This window comes from Carassius gibelio, chromosome B13 (genome assembly GCF_023724105.1).
Source record: "Carassius gibelio isolate Cgi1373 ecotype wild population from Czech Republic chromosome B13, carGib1.2-hapl.c, whole genome shotgun sequence".
Classification (NCBI taxonomy): domain Eukaryota; kingdom Metazoa; phylum Chordata; class Actinopteri; order Cypriniformes; family Cyprinidae; genus Carassius; species Carassius gibelio.
Window position 1 is genome coordinate 18990240 of NC_068408.1, and position 12116 is coordinate 19002355.

Consider the following 12116-nt stretch of genomic DNA (forward strand, 5'->3'; position numbering starts at 1 on the left):
AGGAATCGTGACGTTTTTAATTTCCGAGAATCGCGATACTTTTGAAGTATCAGTGCACCGTGCAACACTAATACACAGTCAATTATCTATAAATTCAAAATAAACAGGCAAGACAGAAATGGGTTTGTGCATCTCTTAAAGGGACAGTATTAACAATTGCAGGTACAGTCCACCTGGAGCATTCCCAGGTTTATTGCCTTTCTCAAAGCCATAATGGCAGTAGAGTGGGTTTGTAATCGCTGTAATAACACCATTAAGTTTTGTGTCAGATATTAAAGAACATTTTGCTGTACAACTTGGAAACAGTGCCTTAGTCATCCCACCAGATGATTCGACAGACGAGTTTCTGACAAACAAGAGTTTCTGTGAATGAGTAAAAGATATAGATGTGTTTGTTTTGTTGAGACCGCTGAATGATTTATATTTTAGGTTGAATGAAATGGCTTATTGAGGGTCTCTAGTAGGGCTGTGCAATTAATCGTATGCGATTGTCATGTGAATCTCGTCAGTAAAGCCAGTTGTGTGATTTGTAGTAAATCTCCATGTTGCTCCAACTGAACACCCATGATGGATATTTGCATTGATAATCGCAGATTAATCGCATTTCATTTTCGATTACGCCTAGCTTGTCAGTGAACTACAGCTCTTTGTAGTGAATGACGCTCAATCTGAAAGCAGGTGATGGTGATTTACTATTAATCACGCGACCAGCTTTACTGACGAGATGTGCATGACAATCGAATGGGATTAATTGCACAGCCCTAGCACAGAGAAAATTACATGACTATGACAGTGGGCAAATCCAAGCTCAGCATAGTTTGAAGTCACAAGTTTAAAGCATTCAATTCACACAGACCGACCGTCACACAGAGAACACGCAATCATGCTTGATAAAAATGCACACTTCACAAGATCTCACAGCTGGATTCGACTAAGTTTGTGAAATTAAATGTTCATTAGCCATTCAAAGATTTTTTTTAATAATATAAATCTGTGGTTTTAATGCTGACGACAAACGAGAAAGTATTTTAATGTTTGCCTTTCTATTACTAATATAAAAGCAATCGTTATAATACTTTTTGTTTATATTAATTCCTTTAACCATTCTATCTGATTATTAGACAGACTTCTATCCATGTTAGACAGAACTGTTAACAACGATAGTGAACGAGAGAGAGAGTGTGAGCTGTGTGCATTCAGGTGCTGCCTTTCTCAGCGTCGTCAAAATAAAAGTCCCAACTCAAACACATCAGCCAAGCAGAAAAACGTATCAGCCGATGACGGTATTTGAAAAAAATGGCAAATATTGGCCAATTTATCAGAATTGGCGATATATCGATCGACCACTAGACACTATGCCATCACAGGCTGCAGTCACTGCATGTGACATTAGAAACACACTTAGACATTTTGGAGAAACTGCAGCTTGGTGAACAAGATTGTCTAGTTTAGTTTTGATTGCTTGTGTAAGCAAGGTTTATCAGTACTCAGACCTGTCTTACTGCAAGTTTCAAAAAAGTGCATGCTAGTTATTAACAAGAAGTTTATCAGTTTTGTTTTTCATTCTGGTTTTTAGCTGTAATGTGCTTGCTTAAAATCTCAGAGAAAAAATGTTGACTCCTTTTTCGGTACATCAAGGAACCACTTACTTCATGGTTTGGGATTTGAATGAATGTTAAGGGAACATGGGTGAAGAACAGCTGGCTTACTACCTTAAGACAGAGAAACTTCTCAGGTACCTCCTTTTAAATACATTTGCACTGGCTGGATATATTTGAATGGTAACTGCTTACAAGAACACAAAGACGACTGTAAAATGCCTTGATTACTTTAAAATTTTTTAAACAGTTTTTGTTGTACTCAGCAATTTGAGAATACATCTGTTGACTTCATTTAGCCTCATTAAAGACAGACTGCTTACAAACTCTGTTGTAGTTAGTGTGTCATATTCCCAAATCTTTGATACAAGGCTCTGCACTAACATGCCTGTTTAAGAGCACTTACAAGTGTAATTATTGATGTTGATGTCAATATAACAAATACAATGGCAAGTACTGAATTAAATAGTGCCATAAAATTCAGATATTCTAACTACATGATGTGTTAAGTAACAGTATCCTTGTAAGTAGATGTCTTCACAGAAAGTTTAAATATTTTACTTGACTGGTGTCTTGTTTTCGTTAACACTTCATTATAACTTTATAACATATTGAGTTATGCAAAAAATAATTCTTCATTATTTGACAGATCAGTAGTTTGTGAACATTTAAATATGAATATTTTTGTAAAAAATATCACAAACAGAAATATTTGATTGCATTTTGGTCTGTGTTCTGCATTATAATATATATGTAATACAGTAAAGTTTGTTAGTTACTGGTGAAAGGAACGTGTTAATGTTTAAATCATTACTCAGTTTTTTAACTAATTCATTACATGATGCAATTATTGATTAGTCTAATTAATCGCAAAATAATTTGCTGTGAAAATACACAAAGAAGATCATTTAAAGCTATTATTGCATTAAATGACAAATTATCAAGAAGACATTAAAATAGCATAAAAAGATAATTTGAGAAACATCTCGGTAGTTTTTGTTCATTCAATGAAAGTCACTGATAACAGGTGATTCATTCAGGAATTAAGTAAACAGCTCTCTGTATTAATGGGACTGTTATATGTAGGGGTGTGACGGTTAGCATATAACCGTGAGACCGACGCTTATAGTTGAACACCGTCATTAGAACTCTATAACCGCCAAAACCGTGTCATTAAAATATTTTTTACAAACATTTTTTATCAAAAATTATTTTCTTTTTTTAGATAAGATCATAAGATGCGCAATATATCGGGAGACATGGTTTTTACCACTTAATGAATTTTTGTAAATCGTCAGACATTTCACCACTTCATAAAATTTTGCTTTGTAGAAAACCTTTCTTAAAAACGAATTTCGTTTTGTACAAATTTTATCTTAATTTTAATAAATGTTTCATCAACCAATTGCATGTATTTTAATAAATAAAAAGCAAGTAAAGCAGACAATGATAACCGTGACATGGAAGCACCAGTGCGCCGCGTTCACTTTCACTGCACTGTGACCTAGAGCACATCTCATCGTAAATGAAACTCAGCGTAGGCCTATGCCTCATACTTTAGCATTAAATATCTTTGCTGCATCCTTTCTAGAACAGACAATGGCTTTTTTTTTGCGGCTCGCATCAGCAAAGCATTGCATCGCCATAGACCGCAAAACAAGCAGCGGATGGCGGGCAGGTGCGGCTTTGAAATTTGCTCTATGATTTCCATGAAGCAAAAAACGAGGACGGAATCTCGAAATCCAGTCATGAAAATGAAACTTGCATTTTAATATGGACAGTCATGGAATTTGCCAAAGTTAGCATAAAATAATCAAATCAAATCTCCATATGGACCAGTATCTGTAAATGTTAAGCCGCAAAAGTTGTTTAAAATATAAATCCGTGTTCTGCGCGTCTCTGTGTGAATTAATGAATGGCAGAGACGTGCAGGTTTGTTTCCTACATAGACTGAAGCGCATGACGCTTGCATTAATTTCAGCATCTGAGCTTCAGAGTTCTCTCTCCTTCAAGCGATCTGAACTTTTCAGCTCATCTCAATGGACACACAGCGCACCTGTATTTGACACTCTGTAAACTCTTTGTGAAGGCACACGACTCACCGTCACTTTACTGATAGCGCTGTTTCTCACACATGTAAAGAGAGAGAGAGAGCGAGAGTCTTACCACGCTTAAACAACACGCTATATGTAAACTATTCTTTGTTGTCTTCTCCTGTCAAAATAATGGATTAAATTTAGAAATATTCATATTCATTTTCGAACAAGCAGAAGACATACCAGTTTCTCCGGTAGTGGGTGGAGCTAATGGGCAAATGGCAATGGCTTTTTTTTTGCGGCTCGCATCAGCAAAGCATTGCATCGCCATAGACCCCAAAACAATCAGCGGATGGCGGGTGCGGCTTTGAAATTTGCTCAAAAAACGTTGACACGGAGTTAACCCGCTATCTCCAAGAACAACCAATTGACTTGGACCACTGCCCCCCATCACCCCCCCCCCCCCCCCCCCGACGGTTATGTTATGAACCGTCACATTTGACTCACGTCATAACCGTCATCACCAATTCTGAAACCGGCACACCCCTAGTTATATGAAATCACATTTACACTCATGGTATTTGGACATAAACCGCACTAATCTGATAGTGCTCTAGCTGCTTGTGTAATATTGCTTATCATATGATATAAATATGAGACACACTTATACGGGGCATTTTTTTAATAACCACTTTAAACGGACAGTCCTGGTTTAAATATATATTGTGTAGCTTACAAATTCATTATTTTTTCACTTTTTGATATTATTCGGAGTATGCTGTAATTTATGAGTTTGGCTAAGGTTTTGTTCATGAATCTTAATTACGTGTACACCTTGTCTTGAATGAATACGCTCTTAAGTGTGTGCTAATCAAATGAGAATAGAAGAGTCCTTTTATTATGAGGGCATGGTTCATGAATATTAATTAAGCTACTTGATTGAATGCTCCTGGAAGGTTAAACATTCAAGTCTGCATGACCTAATTAATGTTCACAAACCACATTCTATTTTTACATCAAAGCATACGTAAAGGACACATTTTTTAAAACATGTTGAAGGCTTACTTGTTTTTGAAAAGCACACTGTAAGAAGTAAACTATTTTTAACTCCACATTCCTTCTCTAATGGCACGAGATGCTGTTAAAAAAAGAAAAACAACAGCCAGAGACATCTGTGTATGTTTACATTGACCAACATCTGAAGAAGCACAGGCAAAATGCAGGAACACAGCCTTTAAACAGTAAGCCATTCACATTGTCTAAAGTAATGGCGCTTTTCCACTGCATGGTACGGCAATGGTAGGGTTTGGTATGGTTCACTTTTGGGGGGTTTTCTACTGGGTACAGTACCTGGTACCTGGTACTTTTTTTTAGTACCACTATGGTTGAGGTTCCAATTGAACAGTCTCGTTACCAAAACGTGATGTGTAAACTCTGCTGATCAGAAAGAATCGTCAATACTTGAGTCACTGAACTTACGACACAAACACAACAGAACCTCTAGATTCAAATCACCACAGCCAGCGAAGGAATCGAATGCAATTGTTTTGAACGAGTGCTACTTTTTAACAACCAAAAAGTTTCATAGTCTATTGTGGTAGTACAGATGTTCCTCTCCTTGATCGCAGAAGAGTGGATCCAGCGAGAGCTTGATGGGGTGACGCGGAATTAATAAATTTTTTTTAGGAGTTGTGGCATTGAGGCAGTGCAACTGTAACAAGGTGAATAATCCCGCCCACTCTAAAGCGATACTAAACTGCAGTGGAAACGAGAACCGTGCCGATTTGTACCGTACAGAAGTGAGCTGAGCTGAGTCATGCCACACAATGGAAAAGTGCCATAAGATATGTTGGAAGGAGGTTGTTTTATGAGATTTTTATAGAAGTTTTTGAATTGGGCTGTGATGTTAAATCTCACTTGCAACAGTGCAGCAAAATAATTGTTCACATTCACTCACAAATGCGAATGAAATGCTTGACTGTAGAGTTCAGTAATAGCCCATTCACTAGTATTCACACAAAAAATGGCCTGCTGTTTTGAAATCATGAACTCATGCACTGTTTTTGTTCTTTTTTTTTTTCTCTGTAGGTTGTCCTTTTACAAATCCATCAAAATCATTAAACAAAGGCCCGTTAAATTGTGCTGAGGAACTGGTTCTTTTAAAACTTCCTCTGTCTGTCTGTCTTGCTCTCTATTCACGGTTTTCACTGCTTTTGCAGTATTTTCTGTATTGATTTAGATCAAATTACTTTTTCATTCTGTGAAGATGCCATTATATTTGCGTTTATCCATTCAGCATACACTCTGACTTTCACTCTATTCAAGGTATTCATTCTATCAGATGTGTTGTACTTCGGAATCAATCCCATGACCTTGATGTTGAGAAATAGTTTTTTACCTACATTAATTATTTCTTTGTTCTCCTCTCTTTAACTGTGAAGTTATTTTTAATATAGTGTGAATACTTTATTTGATGATGTGAACCGCAAAGTATGAATCCCCATTAATGTCCAAACCTTAGTTTTGTACATAGGCCTTCATTTTGTATCCTCATAGCAAATCAACCCTGATTGATTCCACCAAATTATCTTATCTTTGTAAAATAGCATGGCTTTTTACTGAGATACAATCATACATGATCTAGGGCTGCAACAAATAATTGATAAAATCTATTGATTTTCATTATCGATAATTTCGACAACGATTCTCATTTTCGATTAGTTGGGTCTGCCCACAGTGCACGGACTGAAGCCAGTCGCATCAAATGACAGCACTGAATAACGCATTTCTGTTGACAAAATGTAGATACAAATATTGGAGGTAATGGAATGAGCTCCTGCAGGAAAGATATGTGATCCGAGCTGCCCAAAACATGATAAATCTTTATTTTAAGCTGCAAGCTGATGCATTAGCATAATGCATGCCTGTCAGGTGCTTTTAAAGATATGTGTGTGCGTCCTCGGCGCAAAAAATTATTAGTTAAGGGTCATAACCTTATCTGTAAATGTCACAAAATCACACAAGCCCCTTTCATTTTTGCATAAAGACCCGTACTGACAGTTTGCGTTAAGTTGAAATCTTTAGTGAAAGAGCAGCGGGCACGTGTGTCAAACCGAAGGAATACAGAGAGGAGAGGGAGACAAAATTCAGAGCAAAACATTTTGCTGAAATATGTTTAACATTTTATGTTTAAAAACTGTTATCCCGCAACTTGTTAATTCGTTCCTACAACTTTATTTTTTAACTGTCCATGTTTCATTAATTTTGTTCCCTAAATAACCCATGATTTAACTGAAATAAGGCAACAAATGAATAAATCGAACAAATTCTTAATTCATAAAATCTTTCATTTCCCTTCCCATGTTTACCACAGTAAGAGAAGCGAAAACAGTGATTAAAAGTGAAAGATAATAAAATAAGATTTAACAGAAGTGTGGAGACACTCTATAAGTTCACAGAAAGAAAAGGATGACAACGCGCATGGTTTGTTTGCTTTATTTTACAAGAGCACAAATCTTCTGTTTTCTTCTGTTGGAGCCTGGTGCACACGTATTCCAGCAATTCAAACTTACATCGCAGTCTGTTCATTATCAAAACGAAATAGTTAACTAAACTTTTGAAAAGTTACACTAGGCAGTTTAAATATACCGTAGTTTACCGGTCCACTCTGCTGTTATGCCAAGGACTTTTTTGCTCATTGTCACTGTCATGATCTAATGCGCTGCATGTCGGATTTTTTAAAACCTACTGGAATGCAAAAATTCTAAATCTGACATTCAAATTTAGTACTGTTCATAATAATCACATAAAAAGACAGAGGATGGAAGCGGTTCAGTTACTGCACAGCACAGCCACACGTTACACAGTTAAGTTTGGGATAATTTTTTTTTTTAATGCCATAATGTCAGTTGAAAACGTTGCAGTTTTTCTTTAAAATACAACAACGAGCACCACAAAACCAAAATCGTTGCGTTCGAATTTTGGTTTTGTGGTGCTCGTTGTTGTATTTTAAAGAAAAACTGCAACGTTTTCAACTGACATTAAGGAAGCATTAAGGAAGCTGCCTTATAAGCCCCTTATACTTCACAGTCCGTGTTCCATTCCATCTCGCCTTGCGCACAGGCGTGTCTACACAACTTTCAAAGGCGGACGAGCTCAACACGCAGTAGCTGCCGTCTCATCTTTCACCTTGTGTACGCTCACCGTCCACATGGTCTCAAAAAATGCCCGCACACGGATGATGTAAAGGACATAATGCAGACAGTGTGCGGACGGCCGAAGTATACTTGATCTTTATCAGTGGCGCACTAGATGCGATGGCGATGTATGTTGCATTGAATTATAAGGTTATGTTAGCCTATCCAGTTGAAGTCACTACAAAAAAAAAAAAAAGAGAACATCAGTGTGGGGAAGATCTTGTTTATATCAAAACTGAAACCAAGCCATTCACACAGAACGCATAAAGTTTTTCTTCACCCTAACTGAAATTATGCATTTTAAATTCGAATACAATTTTAATTTTGATCATATTTAAGTTAAACATTCGAATTAAATTTTTCAGCTATTTTGACAGACCTAGGCGATTCTAGCCTGAATCTGTATCTGTATGCATGAGACTGTCTGAATACCGGCAGAATTCACATTTCTGTTGTAAAACGAGAAACATTGTGCAGAAGTATTATTTGCTGTTATGCGTGCGTTTCCGAAGCTGCAGTAAGTGCGACTCGTGTTCAAAAAAACAAAACAAAACTGGACGTGCTCCGAAAAAAAAAAAAAAACCTGGATGTGCTCCGAGAGAAGGTCGTTAAAATAAATTTCCTATTTTTGTTTTCGAAACTTGTGTTGGTTGGTCCAATCGATTTCGTGCAATAGATTTTTGAACATAAAGTGACAGTTGACACGGACACGGTTTTAGATTAGACGGGAGAAGGGATGGGAAAAGATCTGGGCACAGTTTTTCCAGAACTTTGTGCCAAGTTAAAGGGCAGTCGAGCTGATTTAATGCATTTTTTAGCTGTATTATGGTGCCCGAACCAGTATGACTTTGAACAGTGACCGCGAACATTTAGTTTACTGCAGCCGCAGCCATGAGCCAAAGCGCGAACCATTGACTCTGACAATGAATGAGAGTATGAGATGAAGCGAACACATAGGCCATAGTGTGACATCCATTAACCAATAGTGTAAACATAATGACGTCACGTTTTTTTTTTTTTTTTTTAATTAAGAAAGATAGCCTTTGTTTGTATGTAGGCCTAGGAAATTTATATATACAATACTTACTTTTAATATATAATTAATATTATTTTATTGCTTTTGTTTTAGTTGTTTGAAGAGTAAAAAAAATTTGGTCGGTCTTAACGCAAATTTACAATCGGCAAGTCGTCGGACTAAAAGCAAAAAAATAAATAATTGAGTCGGTCCTAAATTGAGTCGGTCGGGTTACGAAAAACAAGAATATTTTTCAAGGATGGCCTGACTGCGTTGCTGCAATAGTCGCATTTATTTTTTTATCTATGAATATTCATGTTTTTCATTTAAAAACACTTATAATATTGTAAAACTAAAACTAAAAAAAATTATGGAAATTAACTGTAATGTAACTACATGATTAAAAACATGTTTATGAACTCTGTAATAGTTTGTAGTTTTCAACACATACTGATGCTTTCAAGTGTTTTTTTGTCATTTCAATAAATCCATCTATGTAAACCTGCTGGATACAATTTCAGCAAATTCTGCCAATGTGTCAAAAAGGTGAGAGATGTGAATTTTTATTAATAAAAATAGACTTCTCGTAACTGGCCTGAAAGTCTTTGTGGAGCCCTGTCTTACACTGGCTGTCAATTTATTCAGAAAAATAGTCTTTATTTTATTTTTTTATTCAGGCAAAATATTTATTTATTTTTCCCAGGGATAACTGTTTTGTATAGCGTTAATGTGCTGGTGTCCCATGTTGTTGTCGAGCTATTTCATAATGCTTTCACTCCTGTTTTGTCAGTACAATGCTGCCCTTGGATCGACACCGAGTTTGGTGGTCATCTCATAGCCGATGACAGAACACTTCCTCTGAGACTCCCAACCTCATCACCTGAGGTGCCTGGGCCGAGCAAACACGCTCGCTTTAGCCAGAATGACTCGGTGTGCCTGAGTGACTCTTTGTACTTGTTTTGAAACATTTGAAAATTTTGCATGTTGTTTTTCTTTTATTTTCGCTCCTGGTTTCCTTTTGTTTAGGTATGGTGTCTCTGTCTTTTAGCCCTCTCTGTCCATTTCTCTCTCTGTCCATTTCTGTTCTTCTCTCTGGAGTTCCCATTTTTGTAGTGCGTGTCCTAGCAGAGTCTCTCGGCTGATCAGGCTTTGTTTCAGTCTGAATGAGCGCAGTGTGAAGGCAGGCTGGCGGATAAACAGAAGGATCTGCAACAAGCAGTCACAGCTCGCTCTCCCACTTATGCTCTCTCTCCGTCTCGTTCTCTTTCTCCCTTGCAGCACTCCACAGGAGGGAGAAAAGCGTGATGAGCTTCTCTGTTTACTGGCCTCTTCCTCTCTTGTTGAGTAGCATGGATGTTTTATTACAATGCCGTCAGAAGCACAAAACAAGCATTTATGTGCAAGAATTAGACAATCCTCTGAGAAAATTCACAAGCGTTTTTGTGTCTCTCTGCTCTGCATGCGTAATTTAGGCACCGCAGATTTTTCATTTCCCTTTTCTTCTGTTTCAGTATTTAAGCCAATGCAGACTCATGCAAAGCTCATAGTCTTTTGGTAATTTCATTGTATTTCTTTGCCCCACATGGATATTGTTTTGGAAAGAGCTCTGCTTCTTGGTCTGGCCCATCACCAAACACGAGCAGAAATTCCAGTTGGCAGACGGATGAGATGAGAGATGCTATTATCCAGTGACAAGATACTGTCTCAGTGCCTCTTGGCAGAATAAACTGCTCAACTTCTGTTGTATTGCAAATGAAGAGAAGCACTCGTAACATGCTCGACTGTTTAAGATCCTTATCGCTCAAAGATGAAACCTTTGCTCTGTCCACTGTAAACAGTCTTGACATGATTAAAGTTCTTGTGTCATAAAAAGATAACAAGGGCAGATGTATTGTCTTTTCTGCTCAGCTTGTTAAAGTCAACCAGAAATGGCCCTCGTAGTGCATTTTACTTGCGTAATTCTTTACTTGCGACTTATTTTATCCACTGTGATATGATTGGATGATAAGAGGCCTGTGGACAACAGGTCTTATTGCTGTTAGAGGTTGAAAAAATGAAAGCTTGTTGACATCATGCTAACAGAAAAGTCATGAAGTATAAAAAAAATGTTGAAAAATAAAATGATTTTTATCATTTTTATTTTAGTAACTTGTGCTTTAAATATTTTTTTTTTAGATTGTAGCTACATGCTCACAATCACTTATTTTAAGTGCATCATCATTCTGTTGTTACTTAAGGAGAGCGTCTTCTCTAATATAACCCTACCAATGAATTGTTCTCAATGGTCGTTTTTGCTTTAATGTTGACCGTTTATGTTTTTGTAATGGCTGTGATGTGTAATGCAGGATTGACGAACAGAACCGGAGACGTTCCCTCATTCCCAACACAGGGGCTCATTGTTGGCACTTTTGCTTCTCCATTAAAGCACACTTAATTAGTGCCATGTAAACAAATGGGACTTACTGGGCTCCTATAGAAATGCAGAGTGCTCACTGAACAAAGTCTAATTTGTGTGTATGTGTGCACATAGTGAGGTGAGCAGGGACCATGATTCAGGCTCTGGGCTTTTTTGGCATGATTTACATTTACAGATTGTGCACCTGTAGAGACTGCTGTTCTCTGATGTTGAGAGTTGAAGCATACATTTCCAAGTTTAATGAGCTCTTGTATTAATGAGCACTGTATTATTGCAGATACAAGGTTGTGGAGAGTGACAACAGGAAAAGTCGTATTTTCTATGCCATGTTGTCTTCATGAAACTTAATTTCTTAATTTTCTAGGAATTTGAAGGATTTGCATCACACATGATTAATATTTGATTGATGGTGTGTTTGTCCTGTTTGGCCATCAGGTGTCATCTGCTTTATTTGGATTGATTAAAATCATAATCATGAATCCCTTAATCCCAGATGTTTTAATTGGATGTGATGAGTGAGTAATTGATGGTCATAATCTGGCATGCATTTGGTTGTTTACACGCTCCCAAACTGGGTTATGCCATGTGCTTTGAAAATGTTCCAAGAACCGATTATGGGGGAGAATAAATTCAATGTGCTAATCGTTTGAGGAATGCATTTAAAAAAAACAACATCAACAACATACAAAGCGTGGGATTTGATTGAGCATTTTTGCATTGCTACCAGAGGCAGGCCTTGTCACTGTGGTTAGCTTGGGCTGTTTCCTTTCTACTATCCCTTGCCAAACCTGAGATTTACTTCTGTGAAATGAAACTGATTGCTGCATGCCAATTCGAGTTTTTCAAAAACAACAT

The 12116-nt window shown here is 37.1% G+C and overlaps 1 protein-coding gene across 5 annotated transcripts in view; it reads left to right on the forward strand.

Moving 5' to 3' along the window:
* Window positions 1–12116, forward strand: part of LOC127970087 (bifunctional heparan sulfate N-deacetylase/N-sulfotransferase 2) — a 130199-nt gene that overhangs the window by 21602 nt on the left and 96481 nt on the right. The gene's annotated exons all lie outside the window — the stretch shown is intronic.